The sequence below is a fragment of the Falco peregrinus genome, chromosome 1 (genome assembly GCF_023634155.1).
Source record: "Falco peregrinus isolate bFalPer1 chromosome 1, bFalPer1.pri, whole genome shotgun sequence".
In the NCBI taxonomy this organism is placed as follows: domain Eukaryota; kingdom Metazoa; phylum Chordata; class Aves; order Falconiformes; family Falconidae; genus Falco; species Falco peregrinus.
The window spans coordinates 9,729,756-9,752,120 of NC_073721.1; the positions used below are offsets into that span (position 1 = coordinate 9,729,756).

Consider the following 22,365-nt stretch of genomic DNA (forward strand, 5'->3'; position numbering starts at 1 on the left):
TCAGATTCTCGGATAATAAAATGTAGCTGTAGGTCTTCAAGTGTGCTGATATACAGATGTCCATTTCAGAATACAAAAAGATACAATAGGCCTCCATTCCTTAGCGCTGATTGCCAGTGCTAATGTGCGTAAATGTTCTAAGAAAGCATGGTATCTCTACAAATTTACCTGCCTGGCTGCTCCCTGCACCCAGCACTGCAAAGGTTTGCTCCTAAGTCTTCCCGCATGAGAAAGGAGAGACACCGCTCCCATAGAGCTGAGGATTTGTCCCAGCTGTCTGTGCTGAACAGCCGTTTGGTTTAGCTCTACGTATACCAGCACCTAAAAGCTAATTTAAAATAAAAGATTTCAAGCAACTAGTGAAAGGACAATAGTCATTTTGCTCCCGACATCCTTGTTTCTCAGAGCTGTTAAGGGATAATTTGCTGCAGAGGAAGTATACTAAATAGAATACATTTTTACAAGAATGTGTTTATTAAGGAATACCTCTATAAGGATGTATAAATGCATGAACTCTCCGAGAAAAAATGCTATCTTACATGAGTCCTCACAATGGTTCATAATCACATCTTGTTACTTAGTCCCTTCTTAAAGGTCTTTTTTTGTATCTTCTACAAGATGTTTTGTCTTGGATCACTTTGCCTGACAGAAATATTACTTACACTAAAACCCTTAATGTGAGATGCCCTGTAAAGAAGTTGTTTAATTTAATAACATTCATTGTATTAGTTCCCCCTAAAGTAATCACTTTGATGAGAACACACTCTATGTTCCTTTATTTGATCTGGGAATAAAATTATCTCCTCTTTACTTCAGTATCTCCTTCTTATTTTTTCTGGAATAAATAAACATGAAGCTGCCACTGCAGAGCAGCCAGTGCCTCTCCACATTACGAACCTTTTGAGTTCTGCACTGAGAGAATTTTTCTGCACAATGATCCTTTTAGAATATGCTTGAAGCACTCAATTTCCTTGCATTCTGGTTTCCAATGTAAATACATGAGTAACGACAGAGAACTCCTGCTGTCCCATTACATTATATGTCCTATCATGTTTTCTGTCCTTCTCATAGAACTGATCAGATTAGTTATCACGATGAAATTATTTAATGTATCAGGCACTAATTTTATTCTATGTTATTATAGCTACCTAATGTTATTACAGCAACCAAAGCCACCAGTTTTGAGATCTGAGCCCTTTTAAACCAATAAAACTTACTGCAGCCCTCTCTTCCATAAAGTCTTACTTAAAGCACTTATGCACTATCCACCCGCGTGGCCGTCACCCGCTGCTAAGCCCTCGCTGTGTGGCCAGGCCCTCAGAGCTGTCTCCAATACCTCGGTGAGCCACAACTTCAGCTCTTCTGCAAGTCTTGGTAAGATGGAAGCTTCACTGCAAAATCTGTACGGTATCGGCTTTTCTTTTGAAGTGAGAAGACATTAAAGTATGTCTGCTTTCTCAATTTCATTAAGTTTTGGGTGATTGGTCTTTACCCAAGCATTTGGGTTAATCAGGTGCTGGGGGATGCTAACGATGATGGTTGCACACACTTTTTTCAAGCCAAAGAACAGCCATCGCCATCAGCCTTAGACCACGTGTAACTTCACCACAACTTTACTCAGTGTAGAACAAACATAGACTGCAGAATAATGCTAATAACTTATATTACTACTTTTTCTTATTTTTTGTTTTTCATTATTTTATTATTATTATTCCTATTTTTATTTGGAGGATCAAACCACAAAACTGTTCCCGGTGAATCCTGTCACCTCCTCCAGATAGTTATGCTGCTGGCTGCCACATGCAACAAGGGGCCGCAACACCCGCTCTATCAGTATTGGAGATCCTGGCCTAGAATGCGGTGGCTTCTGGGCAGTACTAGCCAAAAGACCACAAGTCAAAGAGAAGAAAGAATTACATCCAAAAACCGTGGATGAAATGTGTCTGTCACAAACCCATTATTGTTGTCTATGCCAGAGCATGGTGGTATCGCTTTGAATCCTGGCTCAGTATTGCATCCGCTTGCCTCCATGTCTCTCTAACTGTGGGCTTTCAAGAAAGATGTAAGCATGGATTACTGTTTGTGTACTACAGACACTTAACAAAAATCTCTATTAGAAAAATAGGAATTATTTACTACAAGAGTCTATCAAATCATGAGATGTAAAAGTTGTATGATTTTAATTCTTTGGGAACATCAGTAAGAAAAACTGATTTGCATGGTTTCTGAAAGTCCAAAGGCATAATTTGTTTGAGACATCACCAGACTTTCAGGGGATGTATTTAAATGAAATGTTATTATTTGCAGGTTTCCATCAAACTTAGAAGACACCGAGCTCCTTTTTGCAACGTGGTGTGTTGGTGACTGGATAGTTCCAGGGGCTAACGAGGAGATATAAAATCACGGCGAACTCAGTGACCATTGCAAATCTAATCCGGGTAAGTATTGTTCATTTGATCTTTAATCTGGTATCTAATCGAAGTAGGTGTTGTTCATTTAGTCTTTAATCTGGTAGCTATCTGATAAAGGCATATGAGAAACGAGTTGACTGTGTCACTGCAATTTGCCAGACAGTTGTAAGATTCCATCTTCAAAACTGATGTATTTATTTGGTAGCACCTGTGAAGAAGCTAGCAACTCAACAGGAACAGAAATCTTGTCATCATTAGTCAAAGGACTGACACACTCAAAGGAAGGGAATAAATACACTGGGCTTCTTTTCTGGCTTTCTTGCCTAAAGAACAGCACTTCTTTGTTCAAATAACGTCTGAGAGCTTAGTTAAGCAGTGGAAAGGAGGTGGTTTTATGGAGCAAAGAGAAATGTAGATGCTAGACATCTTCAGAGAAGACGGAAACACATGTATCACTCATATGCAGAGTACCCAAGGCCAATTTCAAGCCCTCAGAAAAACAAAATACCAAAGCCTCAGTCACCCCTGCCTCCCCCCCTGGTTGTTGAGGAATACAGTGTGACCGTGAGGTTAAAAATAAGCGGTCCCTAAGATCAGGGAGGTTTTTTATCATAAAGAGAACATTTAATTTTATTTACCTCTAGCTGATTTTTGTCACTGCTGAGAGGATCCCTGTCAGGAAACAGTCGAGCCCTCTTCTCGCTCCATGGGGGACTTTGGTGTTTATTTCAACCTGATTCTTTCGCTGCCGTAATTGAGAGACCTGTACGTCCATCCCCTTCTGAAAACTGCAAAAGGAGGGTTCACTGCTCAGAATGTTTCTTCGGTGCCTTAAGAGGCTTTCAGCCCTGTCCTGTGGGCTGCCAGGAGGGACAGACCCTCTGCCCTCAGATTTGGAGCCTGAGCTCCATGTACTGTAAGAGCCCCCCAAAAGCAGCCCCCGCTGCCCCACACTGTTGCCAACTTCCCAAGGGCTGAAAATCCAGCTGAGTGTTGACGGCCCTCCTAGGCTTGTTAGCCCCAAATCATCCAAGTTTGATGAGGGGAGGGCTTTCTTTTTGGTTTTGTTTTTCTCCTTTCCCCTAATTCCCCTTAAGTTAGATAAACTTTAAGTGGATTAATATAAACAAAGAGCAAGTAGGCTGTGTAGTATAAGAGCGACCATTAGAGATTATGAGCTGAGGGACAAGCTTCAAAAGGCGGCAATTCAGCAGCCAGTCAGAATCACCAACTGAATTTTTCTTTACTTACTTTAGGGTTTTTAGTGCCCTCTGGAAGGACATCAACAAGATTTAGACACAAGCATATCACTACTGTAATGAACACTGACAAAAAAAATTGAGAAACTGGCACTGCATTTGCAATACTCCTTCGCTGGGAATTACTACCGTAATTACACCAGTTTAGAAAGCAATACCTTTGTAAGTGCTTTTACCCCATCATGTATCACACTAGGGATTATAGCATTTTAATAACCGTAGTGGCTAAATTGTACAATACTTACAATTGTATGAAATCTAGGAAAAATTTTGTCCCCATTGAGGCTATAGAAAACCTCCTACTGACTTTGCTGGAACTGGCAAAATGCATCCTAATTTTCCAGGTGTGGCCAGCTCCAGTCACAAAAGGGGCTTATATTTTCCTCATACTCTTAACATATGAGTGAACTGATACTTTTCATATACGTATACCACAAATGCTCTGAATTTTGTTTCACGAGAGATGTTATGACATGGAATGCACTGTTTCTTCATGAAATATGCACCTTTTAATAGCAGTTACTGAAAGGGTGATATATACAACCCTATTTCTCCTGTCACCGAATAAAATGAAATTCATAGACCTGCTCTTAGCTAACGTGATACACATTTTATGGCTAAATAAGGCCTTGAAAATGAAAATCTTCTGCCCTTCTCATGAGGTATATAGATCCAAATTAAATGAAGAAGTTACATTAAGGCCCCTGCAAACCTTGAAAAGGGTGTATTGGCTTGTTCATTCTTTCTACGGATAATAAACTCACCTGTCAAACATATTCTAGAGAGCCAGCCACGGCAGGCAAGTGCCCCCTGCCTCAGCTTCCTTTCTGTGTTTTCCATTTTCTGAAATTGGGCATACCTTCTGGAGGTCGGACTATAAGAGATTGATAGATACCTTAGGATCAGTTTGCACGTGAAAAGGTAGTAATTGATCCCTGGCCACTCCATGAGCCACCATTTAGCATCTTGTGCAATTTCGGAAGTTAAATCAGGATAACTACTTGAAAAATAAAAGGAGGTAAAGAAGCTCACTTCCCTTCAGCTTTAGAAAATATATATTCTGTTAGAAAAACTGTTGACTGACATGTTTTGACCCACACGGTGATAAATATGACCAAGCACCAACATTTTCTCCATCGTACAAACCGCCTTTGCAAGAGCCTGGAGAGATTCCCGCTGGTCTCTGCAGGATTTGGCTTGAGCTCCTCTGCAGGAATTAGTTCGTGCCAGTAGAAGTAAATAGGCCCTTGGGGATGCTGCTGCCGCAGCCGAGGTATTTATTTTTATAATAACTTGTCGGCTGGTGCAGAGATGGGAAGTCACAACCACAGCTCCTGCATGCAAAACTCCACACCATTCATGCTTACCAGTTAGTGCCCTCTGCAAGAACAGGTATGGTAAGAGCCATGAGCTTGGGGGCTGCACTACCAAAGGCTTCCAGCACCCTGACAGCCATTTGCCATGCTTCTGGGAGCAGCTTCTACCTCCCAGCAGGCAAAGATGACCCCTTGGACCATGGGGTAACGGAGGCTGAGGGCATCAGAGGGTCACAGGATTTTCCTAACAGAGCCAATCAAATGTGCTTCTTCTGAAGGAGCCTTCCTCACTGCTTACGATTTCTAGTGGTTGCCCTCACTGTGTTATTGTGATAACAATCCTTTCTCTGGCTTGGCTCCTAGGTGCCTCCTAGCTAATAGAGCCCCCGACCATCTGAGGAGCTCTTCTTCTAGCCTCCAAAATTGTCTCCAGATTTCTCTGCTCTTACTTTCAAATCAGGTAGGAAACAGGAGGGAAGCGCAACTCTCTATTCATCCCCTCGAGGGAAAAGAGGGCAGATCGGTCAGTGACCACATTTCATTAGTCAAAGAAGAAATGAAGTTACTCTCCTTCCCTTGCCAGACTCCTGCACTCGTACCAAAATGAAAATAAGACTGAAAGGGCCTTTGATAATGACACAGCACTTTCTCATCACGTGTGCTCTTTTATCAGCACTTACAGCCATCTGAGCACAGAGTGAAGCCCTGTAGAATTGGCTGGTTTTCACATTTTCAAGAATTGTTTTCTCACTTATTTCCTGTTTTCTTATCAGCAGGCCCAACTACATCCAGAACCTAGATAATAGTTGCATTGGTATCACTGCCAGCTTTGTTTAAACTCCCTTTTCTACTCTTTAAACAAGCTTGGAGCTCCACTTATTCCCCTTCTGATACATAACTTAAGGAAAACTTGACTTGAGGCCAACAATATCTAAAAAAGGAGACAGAAAGCTTGAGCAGAATAGGAAACAGGTAATTTTGCTGCTGTTGCAAGCGCTGGAACATAGACTTAGCATTTTCTAATAACTTTCTCCAGCTGCCAGTTACTTGTTCAAAATGAAACACATATACTGCAGGGGGAAGAAGGCTGATGTATTTCTAAGTTGAAAGAAACGTTGTCCAACATCTGTGTGCCACCTGGTAGCCTCAACCAAAATTTTCCCCTCCTCCCAGCTGTAGCTTGCCTGGCTACGCATCCGTTGGTTGCCACCTCCGCTCCAGCAGCAGCTGCGCGACAGTGGATTTGCACCTATAGCATAGAATCCGTAGGCTCCGTTCCATTTTCACCAAGTCCAAACTCCCTTTGGAGTTCACCTGGGGAAGCAGTCAGAAAAAGTGACCAAGAGCCTCAAATCACAGCCCGGAGCATCCGAGTCCTCTGGGATCCAGCAGGAGCCAAACCCCTTCGGCAGTATGTAGCTTCCATGGAAAATCATGAGCCCCCTGAGCATCCACCCAGCCGAGCAGGAAAGCCTATGTTAGTGTTGGACAGCCGTAACACCTTCATGATCTGTGAGCGGAAAACATCAAAGGCCACCGAATCCCAGAGCCCCAGCTCCCTCTCCTGGCAGAGCACCGCAGTGGGAACAGGCAGGGGGCCGGCAGGGTGCTCCCCCCGGCACCGGCAGCCTGAGCCCCCAGCCCCGCAGACGAACCGGGCCCCCAGCGAGCGGTGGCTCCTCTCCGCAAGGAGCCGGGGGTAATAACGCAGCTACCAGCAGATTACTGCAGGATTAGCAAAGGCAAAATCTATTCCAGTGAGGAACATCTGCGACATAGCTTTAGCTGCATAAAAAATATGTACTTGAGCACAGATAAAACTTCATTGCTGCGCATTATCTGCAGTCCTTAAGGTTGGGGGTAGTGCAATTTATTCTCTAATACTTCGGTACCAGACTGACTTATGTGCAACCGTGCCTTGATTCCTCTCCGACACCACAGTCACCTTCTGTTTGCTGTTTTCTGTGAACACCAAGCCCACAAAGTGCTTCCCCAGATTGTAACTTACTCCTTGAGAAACACACATTTCTCAGGCTAGATATGAACCTGTCGCTGCAGCAGGTAACATACAACACAGAGGTTTTCGTTAGTATTCTTCAGCCATTCAGAAACATATGCTGCTTTTCTATATGTGGAGGCAAGGTTTATTGGCCCTACATCCCGAGAAGCATCCATGACATCCCTGCTTGGTGAAACATGCGCTGGCACCAGGTCCTTGGGCATGGCACCAGAGCTGGAAGGGTGAGACCTGTTGTGCGGCCCAAGGCTGAGCCACGCTCCTTCTCAGCCTGCAGCATGTGCCTCTGCTGCTTCAGAGAACACGGCGGCTCTTGAAGCAGCGCAAGGCAGCGGGGGCTCACCCCGAGCACAAAGCCCCCAAGAGCGACCTGAGCCGGCACAGCCCCGCGGCACGGCAGCACCCATCCCTTCCAGGCTCAGCACCATCACGGCGCGCTGGGAGCCCAGCTTGGCGCTGTTCTGGTTGTATAGAGGTTCATGCGGTTTGGCCATCTGGACCGTTGGCTGTTAGCAACTTGGGTCCATCAGCAGTTCAGTCTTGCAGCATTTTGATTCAGTTTTTCTGTGTTTGCACACCAAGGGTGGCTGAAGTCAACCCAAAGCCTCCCTAGCAAGCGGGTGGGTTTGGGCTGCCAGGGCCGGGGGGTGTGTGTGTGCTGTTAACATCAGACCTTCTCCATTCCTACTGTTTCTGTGGAGAAAGTAGAAATGGGGATTCCTGTACAAGACACAAAATAGCTCTCTTAACTGTTTACAGCAGCCTTTTTTAGAGGATTATTTGATTGGTTTTCATTTTTTTTGGCAATGAGCTCTTGATTAGGAGGAGCAGGAGGCAGCTCAGAGACGCACACGCTGGTTTCTGTTGTGGCTGTGTTTCCTCTAGGTTTCGCGCCAGCGCAGTTTTCCCAAGGTGATGGCCTTTTGCAGGTCAGTGGCTTGCTTCAGGAGGCCCCCTCACCCTCCAGCATGGACTACAGCTCCTGCTTACATGGTAAGGTCTTATGTTCTTACAGGTCCATAAAGCAAAGCTAAAGCTGCACAGAAGGCATTTAGTCAAGCCGGGGCTGTGGCTCATAAAACGTCTCATTGTAAGTTAACCATCCCGGTCATAGTAGACCTTCTGTATATTAGTCAGAATTAAATTATTGTTTCTTCCTCAGGGAGAGAAAAGGATATATTGAAGAAGACAGAGAACAACAGAGGGAAACATGTGCTTCTGGATATTGCAAAGATCTCTAAACTTCACTACAAGACGTTACCAGCACGCTCATCGGTTTCATGTTAGGTATCGTAAGCAACTTATCTTTGCAATACCATAATGCAAAATTTTCTCAAAGAAGCAAAGGTCCCTTTCTTGCAAATGCTCACACATTTCCTCGTTCCTGCAGTTCTCATCAGGCTGCAGTTCTGTGCTGTCCTGCGAATTGTTCGGTTATTACTTGCTCAAAACTGACTTCAGTTAAAATTACTATAAGAAAACATTAGACTCTTTGTGACCTGAAAAACAGTGGTTTCATTTTCTTCCTTTACCTCTCTTCAGTATTTCATCCCTAGCAGTCATTACGTTCCTGTGATAAAACCAAAGCTCAATATTAATGTACTATATTCTGGAATACGTCTCACAACCAATCATCACATGTTGGTGCTTACTTCCAGCTTACGTAGCATTACTATTGTTAACTGATTGTATCTCTTTATGTTTGGTCAGTCGGGTTTTCCAACCAAGGATGTATTTTCAGACATCTGAATATGTTCATGATTTTTCTCATAACATTATCTTTTAATGCTACTTTTCTTAGCTTGTACATGTTTTCTTAAAGTATAGAAAGACTATTAACATACTTCAAGTTCTGCTCCCCCACAGGTCAGGATTTGGCCCCTTGTCTGACGGTCTGTCTTGTGACAGAGCTAGGACCGAGAGAAGGGAATGTTACACCTAATGCACTTTTCAGGTTTATTCATTTATTTTCAGCTGTTCTCCAACCGCAGTAGGTAAGCAGTTTTAAATTCAAGAAATAGCTCACGGTGTCAAATGGAGGAAGGAAAGACGAGCCAGTAGGGACAACATTTTCCACAGCTGAAGAGCACTGGATGAAGCAGTGGTGTTGGTCCTTCTGAGCAGCAGCAATCCCCGGCTGAGTTCCCTCCGATCCCACAGCCTGCATTTCCAAGGCCAACAGTCCCCGCACAGGACTTGTTCTCCCCACCATTCCTCATGCAAGAAACCCTGTTCACATCCCTGGCTGCCCACGTGGGTTCTGTCAATACACAAAGTGGCTGATACGTGAGAAAGGTGAGAGGTCTGTTTGCTAAAATTTGTAATTGATCACAAGAGGATGTGGGGAAGTTCTGTGTCAGTCCTTAAATCAGAGCTGGCCACCTCTCAGAAAGGGACAGCCCAGTTCTGCTAGGAGTGGTCGGGGTTGATACAGAAATTATGGGGCAAAATAATTGTATGGCTGCTTTTATGCAGTAGATCAGATTAAAGGCTGGTCTCTTAACCTCGCATTTTTTAACCTGAGGAGGAGGGTATGGAAGCCCACAGGCATACATGGTAACCTGTAGCTGGGTACTAACTCTTTATTTTATTCTATTTTGCAGGGCTATGCATCTATGGGCAGAGCTATCATCCTGCCTCCCAAGTACCTGTTCAGGAAGAGATCTTAAAATGCATTGTTTCAAGTAAAAAACATTCAGTTCTTTGCTTCCAGAAGCAGCTGATGCAGTAGGAGAGCACTACCCACACTTAGTTTATGGACCAGTTTGGCCACACAGCTTGCTAGGTAAGGTACAGCATCAAAACACTTATACCGGTGCTGGGAATATTGCTATGGATTGTGCTCACTGAACCATGTTATACCAGCTGCATCCATGTCAGAGGAGCATGTCCAAGACTAGTTATGGGTAACAAGGCTCTATTTGAGGGGGAAAATGAGACCAGAGTGAGATTTACGGCAATTTCAAGTGCAGAATATGCAGTATGAACAGATGAGCCCCAGAGAACGGTAAGGTGCTTGTTACATACAAATATTTTCAGAGGAGGAGGAAAAAACCCAGAAAATAACAGAATGAACTATAATATATACACTTTTTCTAAGTAGAGCCTTTCTGCATTTCCCATGGGATTCAGTTGAATGGGGAAAGATTAAAAAAAGAGACGAGCAGAAACTGCTTGCAACACAGAACAAACCTTGAGTGCCAAGAACATGCTCCAGATTTTTTTTAAAGATGCCTGCCTCTTATCTCAGCCCTGATTCATCACAGTTCACTCCCAGAATTATTCAGAATTCAAGGACCTTGCTCCTATGGGGTTAATGGGTTACATTCAGCATTGAAACCCATGACACAAATAGCTGCTTAATTATTCAGTCCAGACTGGGTCTAGTGGGTAATGGAAATAAAAATAGCAACAGCAACAATTACATTGTTTTATGTTTTGTAGGTGAAATGAGTTTTTCTTTTAACCGCATAATCCAGGACGTGCGCAGGGAGGAGGGGGCCCATACAGAGGAGGGGTTGTGCTGCTTGTGACACAAAAGATTAGCATGCCCATGACTGAAGAGGAGGAAAAGGAAAACACTGCCATAAAAGTGACAGTAGAGGTGAAGAATTGTGGTGAATGTGTAATGCACCACTGAAAAGACGCAGGAGAAAACATACCAAACTGAAAGTCTTATCATATCTATCCTGCTATTCCAAAGCAGGAATTAATTTGAAGGGAAGAAGCTGCTGCTCTCATTGGCTCACATCACTTGTTCATAAACACAGGCGAGAAAAATGCTAAAGTGATACGATTAGCATAATTACTATCTTTGTTCAAAAGATGCGGTGGTTTTCCACCCTGAATTTTGTTCAAGCAGCCACGGTGGCTAGTACCAATCAGCAGCTAATGGCACGTACTGCAGCTACTCCGGGAGCAAACGCCGTAAATCTCATGCTTCAAATGCGCCAGCCACCCTGGATGTCAGAGCACATTACAAACACAGGAGCACCTAGCCAGCGTTCCTGTTACAAGGAATTTGTGTGTTGCTGACCAAAGGTACAGCATTAAAACAATCCTGGCAAACCCACGCCACCCCGACAGCAGGCAAACCCAACTTAGAATCAGTGGGGCTAAATGTAGCGTTTCTGCAAAGGGTCAGACTTAACATGTACTTAATTGAGCCCTGTTTTGAAAGCATGCTGTGGCAGTAGGGTGGAAATAGGCAGGCCAGAGAAACAAACACGATCATTTTAAGCCCGAATCATCACCAAATGCAACACTGCTGTGTGAAGGGGATGTCAAATTAGGGTAATCACTCCAAAGCCCCACCAGCATCCTGCCTTGCTGCAGCTGCCCAGGGGATGAGCTAGGACAGGGCTTCCCTGGCTGCAGGAGGCTGTAAAGCCCTGGTTAAACAGGTATGTTTTGCATTTGGATAATGCTTAAAGCAAAGCAGGTTAAATGACTCCTTCAGCTGATGACACTTAGCAGTCCTGGTACTGGTCTCTTGCCTTTTGGCTCCGATTTGCTGTGGTAACCAGTCTGCTGCAGCACAAGGGGGAGTTAAGCCAAAGCCTTTAACTCTTTTTTTTTGTCTTTAAAAAAAAAAAAAAATCTTTCTCCTTTACAGGACCCAAGCCAGAGCTATTTAAAAGACTGTTTGGGTTCGAGTTCTGAGTCACCTCCAGTTTTCTATTCCTTGCTCCTGTTCCCCTCCTCCCTTTTTTTTCATCATATCATTGCAAAAGAGGGGAGCAAAAGGAAAAAAAAAAAAAAAAAAAAAGAGTAATGGAAAAAATGCTAGGATAGCCATATACTTGGTTTTGTCTCTTTAAACATTTGAGAAAGCTGGGGTTCTTTCTTGAAGTTTTGGGCTGTATCCCTTGTTTTTTTCACCATGGTATTTCATACTAGTCAGATGAAGGTAAATATTGGGATAAATTGGGAATAAAAGGGCAGCAGTGTGTTTTTCATAGAATTTAATGTAAAGGCTTCATTGTCAGTCTTATATTGAAGGGAAGCTAGAGTGTGATCATTTTGTGTTCGGCACAGAAGATCAAGGGTTACCACCTGCATGCCACTAGAAGTAAGGGATTGTTCTGCAAGTGACAGTGGAGGAAAGGGAGTTTTGTGCTTGTCTCAGCGAAGGCAAAGGGTTTCTGTGCAAATGATGCTCGAGGAAAAGGATTAGACTGCATATGACGTGGAGATGAGAGGTCATTGTACACACGTCACGCAAGGAGTGGGGCAGTGTGACACAGGGCAGAAAGGATTCTTTGAAAGGCAGAAAGAAAATGAGAAAGAGAAGAGGGACTACAATTGTGTGAGTGTGGCTGGAAGTACAAGGTTTCTTACGGGCAAAAACAAATAAAGAAGGAAAGAAATGGCTGTATTCCTAGGTAAAGAAGTACAGCTTGTTCTACAACCAAGCACTTAAATTTTTCAGGCAAAACAGAGCACTGTGCCACCCATTCATTTAAAGATATACACTATTCTCACAAACACTTTGAGCGATAATTGAATAATGGTATCTCGGAGAGATACTTTGTCATCTCAGTCTCAGCTCTCCAACAGACAACTAGTTGACTCTCGCTTACGGGACCTTGTCCCTCTAATGAAAAGTAAGTGCCTCACATATCACCATACCCTTCTCAGGAAATAAGAATATTGTTCCCAGAATAAACCACTGGTGAGACTGGGTGCAACACACAAGTACTGCAGGTCTTCTGGGCGTACTGTGCTTTTCTTCTTGGTTAGGAATCCCAGTCTCCCAGCTCTAAGATAGATGGTTCTGATCTATATATGAATAGGAAGCAGTGCAAGCCTAGGTCGATGATTTTTTTGTTGTCATTTCCTTTAAAAAATAAATAAATAAATAAATAACTGCAGTCCGGCTCCAGAAGAAAAATATGCATGAAATAAAAGGTTTTCACTTTCCTTGTGGCACCAGGGAGAAGTGTTTCAGACGTTGTTTCTATGCAAACAGAGATTTACATTTCCACATCGCAGCAGCAACCAAACCCCAACTTTGGCTGAGCTTTTGTAAGACATTTTAGGTAACAGAATGTGTTTGGGGTTAGGGCTGTGGTGCACTGCATCGTTTTTGTACCATGAGAAAGGAGAAGCAATGTGAAAATAGGAATTATTTCTACCGTTATGCCAGTTTCTGGTTCAAGACTTCCTAGTTATTTTGGACTTTGTTTTCACACAAGGATCCTGACATCCGGTTACTCGTAGCATGTCACTCTCAACAGCAGTGCAACACTTTGTACCAGGAACTGCATTTCAGAGAAGGTGAAGCCAGGGTCAAACGCATTCCTGCTAACTGTACTGATTACAGGAGAGTTATTCCATGATTGAATTTGCTCTCCGATGTTAAAGTGGGTAGCTAGCTGCTAATTGCTTTTAAGGAGGACGCATCGTTCCCTGCCCAAGCGCATCAGGCACACGGGCACCTGCGCACGGGAGATAAACGCTGCTCATCTTTGGCGGGAGTGTGGCATGTGGGGAGGGTGTGCGGGTCACACTGTGCGAGGGCTTGGAGGGGGATGCACAAGCAGCCTGCAAGTGAAAGCGGATTTCTGTATGTCCATTCATTTTGCACTCTTGGTACCAACTTTGTAGAAGAAATCTACTATATTGATCTGATTTCTTCAAAGCTGCCACACGTGCAGTGGCATGGCCACTGGCTCATTTCTGCCGTGTTTCTACAACACTGACTCTCCTCAGGCTCCACAAAGCCTACATCTATTACCATGATCCCACCAGGCACCATATAGGTTTCCTTCCTGATCTGACTTTTTCTCATCATTTTCCCATTTATCATATCCGTAATCTCTCTGTGAGTTGCAAAATTCACATTTAGGGCAAAGAGAGACACACAAGGTCTAGTTTGTGCAGAATATCACAGAGCAGTCCTGGCTCATTAACGTGCAATGTCACAAGGACAGCCAAACTCTGCCCCTCCGCTATGATTTATGATTTGGTATGTCAGAGTAAGCCTCAGCTTCTGATCCTGTTTCAATTATTTCCTTTTTTCCACTTTCCCCAGAAATCCTTGCCCCCCCAAACCTTTCCTACTCAGAGTTCCAAGTTCTGAAAGCTGCCTGGAACCGTAACTCATTTTGTAAATATTTCTGTTGGCTGAGCCATCCTGCACCTTACTGCTGGGAAGAGTGCAGCCCTGCAGAGGAGGGGTAATTGCCTGGGGTTTCGGAAGGTTTGCCAGCTCCCTACATGAGGAGGTTCATGGGGAAGATCTAGGAGGATGTATTTGCTAAACTTCGTCAAGCTCGGGATGAAATTCATGAACTTAGAAACTAGACAGCCATTTGCAACCACCCGCCTGGTCTGCAGAGCTCTTACTAGTGGCCACCTTAGGATAAAGACAAGGCTGCAGTCTCTCTTTTTTTAAGAATTATTCTACCCTTGCAGGGAAAGTCAGAGGCTGTAAAGATTTTGGCTGACAAAAGTTGTGTTCTGAGTTCTTTGTGAGGATGTAGCAAAGCTGTCAGACCAATTTTCTGTGTTGAGCTCCAGCTGATGCTTGCCTGTGCCTGCTGCTGTTCACCGCTGGTGCAGGCTCCCAGTTGAAGCTCTTGGGTTTTGAGAGGGTGCAACTCCTCATGCTGCAAGTACACTCTTTGATACGTCTTTGCTGAATGAGACCATGAAGGAGGGAGGAAATTGCCCTGTCAACTGAAGCTTAGCAGATCTGGTTCACGGCTTGGCAAAGTCAGTGGGAGGTTTTCCACTGGCCTCAAGAGGAAAGGAACCGGGCACAAGGACCAACGCGAGCACGGTAATTCTGTCACATGCAAAGGAAAAGATGGAGAAACACCAGCTAAGAATCGGATTCTGAATGATACGTGTCGAATTTGAAACATGCTTGTAACAGGGAAAGGTTATCTGAAAGTAACTGAAATAATTTCTTCTAAAACTATTTCTTTTAAGGTTCTTCAAAGCACCCACAATGCCATTTGCAGCCATTCCCCTGTGCTAGTGTGGGCGCCCTGAGCTCAGGCTTCAGGACACATTTCCCAGGAGGCAGGCATTAGCTGTGAAGAAAGCTTTGCCCTGGAATCAGGAGAAACTCAAAGTTTTCACCTTGAGCTTGGTTAGTTTAGAATGAGTCAGTGTTGACTTGAACCTGGTATCTATAAGTCAAGTCAACATAATCCTCTCAAATGAAAAATGTGATCACCGACCACATGCAAGCAGCATCAGCTCTGCGTTACGAGCAAAGTGACAAACTATTTGAGGCGACATTTCTGGTGCTACGCCAGGGCACCCATGGCTGGGGAAAAGTGGTGGGCACCGGCCCCGTGGTGGCTGGGGGTTGAGGATGGGAATCATTTAGCTTATCATTAGGTCCACCCTTTACCAACACTTCTTCCCCGGGTAGAAACAGCAAGGGCAAGCAGCAGTATGGCTGCTTTCCTGTTAGGTAAATGCCTAACAAGGTGTTTGCTTGCAAAGGAGCTGAACGTGACCTAATTAATGGTGATGCGGTGGCACAGAGTTCTTCCCTGACTTTGCTCTTCCCACAGGCTGGGATTTTGCAACCCAAGGTTTCAGTCCAGACCCACCGTTCCAAAAGACATTTGAAAGCAAGGCAGAGGGGAATAATTTTCTCGTTAACTCATCTGTGTTGTGAGTTTGATTCTGTTTTCTCTGTTAAAGATGATGAAATTGCTAACCCCAGCAGCTCCCTGCCCTTCATTTAGGGATTAGTGACTTCATCAACACAAGCAGAACAAGCAGAGAGGGCTGAACTTAGATCTTGGCAAGTTCAAAGCCTCCCAGTCCGAGATGAGAAAGCAAGGAAACACTCACAGCAGTGACAGTATTTCAGTCTTTTACGCAATGAAGGGACCTACAAGCTAACGATAAAGGCTTGGGAGCCAATCGGCCAAGCCCACCCCTGGTGTAAATCTGGTATTCTTCCGATTCAAACCACGGGAAAGGGGCAAACAAGGAAGATCCTTGGTGGCAAATATGACTAGATGAAGCAAACAGTAAAGACTCTCCTGTAACTGCAGTGCATCACGCAATTAGTTTCTTAACAGCTTCACCATTCAGCCGGCCTCTTCCCTGGCACAGTGCCGTGCTGGGCAAATAAATCAGTTTTACAGGCGCAACTGTCAGCCAGGACTGCAGCTCCAGACCTCTGAAGATGAGCTGGAAGGCTCCATTGAAAGGGAGAAGGAAGAGAGGCTGAATAGGTAGGTGGAAACAGGCCAGTGAGGAGAGGAAGATGCAGCCAAATAGCACTGGATTCATACTCGGGGATACCCACGAGCCTCTACAGAACAGCAGGGCTTGCCAAAAGCTGTTTGCAAGCAAAGGCCTTCCTATCTCTGGCCCTGTCATTGAGATTAAATGGGATCATTGGGAATAACAGTGAAGTGGAATGCACAGTTAATTAGAGAAATCAACGAACCCGAGTGATTGGGAGGGGGCAAACCATTAAGATCCAGCTCCTGCCACCCCTACTCAGCAGCGTTTCCGACCGCCGGCGTTGCGCGGGGCTCGCAGGGCAGGGTGGCCTTTTGTGGATGCTGCTTTGCATGTGGAAGTGCTGTGAAGGGAGTGAGGCACAGGCTGCCCTGCTCACCTGGAAGCCGCCACCTTCAGAAACGAGAGCAGTTCCTAGGAAAGGAAGCGATGGCTCAGCCCCACGGCAAGCCCAAAACTGTGCGGCTCTAGGATTAGTCGCAGACGAGCATGGTCACAATGCACGGGCACTCTGGGCTCTGAAAGAAAGCAGGATAAAATAAAAATCCTGTTGGTGGATGGGTGGGTTTTGTTTTGTTTTTCACAGCAGTGTTGCTTTTGGAAGATGGCTGCAAATTATTTGACAGAATCTTTTTTGCCTGTAGATATCATTTTGTCAAAAAAATGTACCACCACATATGTCAATTATGGGGGGGAAATCACAGCAGAGGTTTTTCTGAAGTCTTTTGGGGTTTATTTCTATATTGTCATTCAGTGTTTATTTTTTCTCGTATGATTTTAGAAAGTGTAGAGCAGAAAAGTGAAAGCACTTAACTTCTGACTGAATCAACGCAAACAGTGCCGACGTTTCATTACACTGGGCATTTTCACTTCATTTTCTTTTCGGTTTATTATATGCTGAAATTAAAAAAATTATTTTTCCTGGACAGCTGTGTTACGTAGTACTTAGGTAACTCTAGGAAAATGTCCACTGACTTCATACAAGCAGATTTAAAATGGGGGCCAGATTATTTTAGGTGCTTACAGGCAGGGAAGCAGAGTTGGTACTTTCTGTAATACATGCAAGAGCTGACTGGCAAAAACATGAAGTTTTGCATTAAGTAACCCTGTAAGTCTGTTTGGTTTGTGGTTGTGGGGTTTGGGAGGGAGAGAGATGAAAACTAACCGGTAAAATGCTTCACAAAAATAGTCTGTTGAATTGAAGCAAGAAAAGAAATTATTTAAATTCTTTGGAAAAACTTGACTATGTAATGTGCCTTATAGCTCCCCTAGAACACTGGGGAAAGGAAGGAAATTTCTTGCAACAACATTTTGGGATTAACCAAGCTATTTTGCCCAAGGCATGATTTAAGGTACTTTTTTATTTAACACAATTGGCGTAACTGTTTGCATAAGAAATCCTACTCCACAACTATTTCTAGTGTAATACCACTGAAGTCAGTGAGTTTACACCAAGGATGAATTTGCTCTCATCCTGTTTTCTTCACCATATTTGCCTTGGAAATGAGAATTACCCACAATTAGTTATTTGTCAGGTCAAAAAAATTTTGTACCGCTTTGAAAAAACATTAAAAGCTGATTGCAAGAGTTCCCACTCAGGTCAACCTAAAGCAGCGCAACAGTCGTGACCATTTCAATTGATACTTCCAGATGAAATGATCTGGCCTGCAAACCAGCTGAATTAAAAAAACAAACAAACAAACAACCAAAAAAAAACCCCCAAACCTAAAAATAATGTAGTATTTGCATATCAATACCTAATTTCTCCACTTGAATCCCTGCAGTGGAACTACCAGCAGCTCGTAATCCAGACCCCGACGTACTCCTGGCACTACGCTTTGTACCCTGCGTTTGGCTTCGGTGGGAACACCCTGAGGCTCTCTGAAGGTGAGGCACTCACCCTGTCTTGTGGCAATTATTGTTTCTTTCTCGGAATCAAAAGTGTGTTTTGTTTAACAAGTGAAAAAGAAAATATATTGCTCTACAAATAAAGCTAAAGACTTACTTTTCAGTGTTGCTGAGATGCTGTTAAACTCATCTGTAGATGTAAAGATATTTTAGCATAAAAGAAAAGTTTAATTTACTGGAAGAAACAGACCTACCCTTTAAAACTGAGCCAGTGTTCTGTGTAACACTGATCATTTTCAAATTATACCTGATAAAAATACAGTTGTAAATTATTTTTAAATATTTAGCTGTATGCTCTTACTTTTAATTAAAATTTCCCACATTCTGACACGTTCTGACCAGTGATACTGAAATCAAATCCACAGGGAGTTAGAACTCTTCACAACAGCCCTGATCCAGAATCCATCAAGCCTTACAGTTTTTGGGGTGGTTTTTTTGCTGTGGGTTTTTTCTTTTTTCCATACCTAGAAGGCAAAGATATTCATCACAAGAACCAACCACACAGACTGAGATTTTGATCTTATTTACAACAGTATAAATCAAAGTAACTTCAGTGAGGCCAAGGGAGTTGCTCCAGATTTATGCTCATCAGTGTAACAAATATAAAACATGGATTAGTGCCAGTTAGGACATCGCTTGACTATTTTTTCACTGAAAACATAGTGGAAGTTTTTTCATTTGCAAAAATAAAATTTCTACTCTTTTTCATGCATCTTCAGTGAATTGTATATTAAATTTTGAACAGAATTCCCCCTTTCTAAGGAAAAAAAAAATATATTTTTACTAAGAACTCCATCTACCTGAAAGCTGTTTCCTTTAGGAAAACTGTTCTTATGGAAATTTTCTGACCTGATTTAAAGTCAAACTCATAATTCATACAAATAAGACGCTGCTCAGCAGATGTTCAGGAAAGAGCAAGCCAGTGAGCAAGCACGCACGCATCCCCATGTGGTTACGCTTGAGCTTCTTGGTGTAGAAAACAGGAAGGATGGGGCAGTAGCTAAGATGGTAGGAGAGCTATGAAAGTAATTGGGGTTTAAGTCAGTAGTGCACCCAATTTTTATTTCCAGGAAAATAAAACCACACCAAATTTCATTTCAGATGAAATAAACCAGTACCCTTTTGTCTCCTTAAGGAAAAATTCCTGAGCATCCTTCACCCTGGCTGTTGGGAAGTCTAGGTCCTTTTTAAACGGAAAATGAGAATTTTTAATGTTAGAAAACATTGAACCACATAGCTGTAACTATTCATGAAGTTTGAACTGAATTTTGTAGATCTGAAACTGCCTTTCACAGTGAGTGAGCTGATTGCACGGGAGGAATCTGAACCTGAGGAAGACTCCGAAACCTCAGCTGGGGGTCAGGCTCACTGCAACTGAGGATAAGTCACCTAGGCCAGACCCTCACAGCTGTCTGGCCCCCAGCAAAAGCCATATTTTGAAGATCTCAGCCACAGTGTCTCTGTATTAATTCTACAATTGTATCACTGGACATGTATGTGAGGGAGTGGCTGAAATAAGGTATCTGCCCAAATCTGAAGAGCAAAGCCCCAGCCAGATGCTGGGCTTTCTTCACTGGAAACAGGGCAGGCAACACCTGGCAGTATTTCCACGTAGACAAACCCCTTTCTCTCTTTCCCCCAAAACACAGGATTTCCTACAGAATATTAAAACCCGTTGTTTTCCCATGTTGTGTCTAATTCCCCTCTTCTTTTCTAGATGCAAGGACCAACACCACAAAGGGTCAGATCCTTCTCTGCCCTGCAGCCTTGCTCTGTATGCTGCTGGGGACAGCGGCCGGGCAGCGTTCCTGACGGATGAAGGGCTGTTGTCCATGGATGTGGATGGATGGGCCCTGCTCCTGCTCTGCCCAGTGGCCTCTAAACACTCCCAGCTCATGGGAAATGGCAAGAACCACTGAATTTCAGCCATTGATCCCCTCCCCTCCCTCCTTCCCTCTTTTCTCCTTCTTTCTGTCCACTTGGCTGGCCGTGGGCAAGCTTTGCCCCCAGCTCCCAGTGCTGGGGGGGGAGGTGGGTGCAGGATGGTTCGGGTTTATGGCACGGGCTTTCTGTGAACAAAACTCTTTAAAACACAAAAAAAAGTAAAATCAAGCAGCTGTAGCTGATGTCAGAGCAGTGGCTGAGTGCATCTGCTTTTTCTCGCCTCCAAAGCAAATCAATATGGCTTTAAATGATTTCCCTGATGCCTGGATTTCTTACCTCACGCCGCTGTTAGCCCAGCCACAAACTGCCTGGTCATTCCTACCTCCTCTTTTCAGTCTCTCTCCCCTGGCCGCTTCTCATTGCCTTCTCTTAAAAATGCACACAAAATACTCACTGGAGCAGCTCGGTTTTGCTCATGTGTCGTTGTCGCACACAGGCACATTCGCCACCACTTGCGGCCACACACACACACTCACCACGGTGCCTCAGTGCACGCACTGCCCAGCTGTATCTCCATCCCTCTCCCCGTGCACACTGCCTGGCTCATCACTGCCTCAGCAGCATCTGCTTTTCAGGGGTTTTTCTTCTGATGCTGCAGTTAGTGAGGAAACGCTCGTGTTTACTTGCAACTCTGTCACAGATATTAATGCTTTAATAAAAAAAAATAAAATTATTCAATCTCTTGAATTCTGGGGGGGGGGGTGGGGGGTGTCTTTCCCCCATGCCCCTCTGCCCCCCTTGGGGCAGGCATATTTGAGTGTAAACCGATCACCAGTGCTAAAAATAAAAGACTTCCACACGGATAAACCCATGCTTTGGGGACTGCCCCATTTTTCTAGATCCTGCCTAATCTTGGATTTGGGTTGTTGAGAACACAAGGTATGGCTAAGGGTATAAAAAGCCCTCAGAAATCCTTATGCACCATCTGAGTATATTGACGTACGAGCGACACGCAGAGAGGAACCCGCAGTCCGTCAGCGCAGCCGCTGGCGCAGGAGTCCCCTGAATCCCCTTATCACTTCAGCGGTGCGCACAAACACATTAGCTGCTTATTCCAGCAGAACCCTCGGCTTACAAAGCCAAACTGCTGCTGCCAGATTCATCACCTTGTTCTTATTTATTTATTTTCACCATGTATTACTCTCCCACTTAATTTTGCATTTCGAGGTGCTTTCATATGCCTAGTCACCCGCTTCAAGTATCTAGATCATTACTTGCCTCTGATTAGCGCAGTGCATTTGAGTGGGGTGCTGGAGGCAAAAATTTAAAATGTATCAAAATGCAAATATGCCCCCATTGACCTCTGGAAAAATGTGTTACATTGCAAAGTACTTTCTAAGAAAGCCAGAAAGGAAGAGGAGAGAGAGTATGAATTTGCAGAGGTTTGTGATATTAAAAAAAAAATAATTGCAAACGGTTACTCAGAGGTTTGCATTCTGTGTCGTGCAAAAAGAGCTTTTTTTTTTTTCTTTAAAAAAGTGGAGGGACCAGACGATGATACTCCTGTGCACTTTGTGTCTCACTCTGCTTACTTTGCTAGAAGAAGTACTGACGTGAATGGGGTTGCTTGTGGTGCATATTTTTTCAATCTGCCAAGATTCAAATATGTAGTCTAATATATGGCAATGGCCCAGAATGAGACACAGAAATTATTCATGATCCTTCTTTCAGCATGAAAGACTCCTTCTATAACCTCAGCCTAATGGCTCTGCATTTAAGAAGTAAATGATTTTTACCAAGAAAAGCGAGAGGCAGCCAAATTTGCCGGGAGAAAATAAGGGTGGTGTTAAGACAAGTGACATCTCTGCAGTGAGGTATGCCCGAGAGCTGCACCGGGGAAAAAGATGCCACGTTACCCAGGTTAGCTGAGCTGGACGGTCTTTTACCCCCACCCATCTCTTTTTACTAGAGAAGACTGTGGCTAGTTGTTGGATTACACTAGCAAAAAGAAAATAGTCCCTCGCCCCAAAAAGGAAGCTTATGGCCTGGTTTCATCCCTAGGTTTGTGCAATGCTTTTCTACAAGCGCTTGTTCACCTGCAGGCACAGCTTCTCCCCAATCTCCTGACAGCCAGAAGTGGTGGTGTCCTTACAAATCAAGTATAATGCTTTCAAGTAACCTACCCTATCCAAGCCAGAGTTTGGATAGAAGTTTAATATTCGCCCAGCATTCAAATTAGTGCTGCTGATGTAACGAGGGAAGTCATTACAGCATCTTTCGGCCAGTGCCCTCGCTGCGTTACGTGCTGCTGCCGGTCCGCGGCCGGGGATGGAAGGGAACCCCCATGG

At 44.0% G+C, this 22,365-nt stretch overlaps 1 long non-coding RNA gene across 3 annotated transcripts; it reads left to right on the forward strand.

Annotated features, from left to right (window-relative positions):
* Positions 1–358: 358 nt before the first annotated feature.
* LOC114013918 (uncharacterized) lies at positions 359–21,506 on the forward strand. Of its 3 annotated transcripts, XR_008745422.1 has the most exons (7): positions 359–1,374; positions 2,308–2,438; positions 8,166–8,290; positions 8,978–9,298; positions 9,607–9,788; positions 18,010–18,112; positions 19,851–21,506. It is a non-coding gene; the product is annotated as an uncharacterized LOC114013918 (long non-coding RNA). The 3 variants fall into 3 exon arrangements; XR_003557185.2 differs by having other exon boundaries at positions 8,166–9,298; XR_008745423.1 differs by lacking the exons at positions 359–1,374; positions 2,308–2,438 and adding an exon at positions 4,054–7,996 and having other exon boundaries at positions 8,166–9,298.
* Positions 21,507–22,365: the final 859 nt, after the last annotated feature.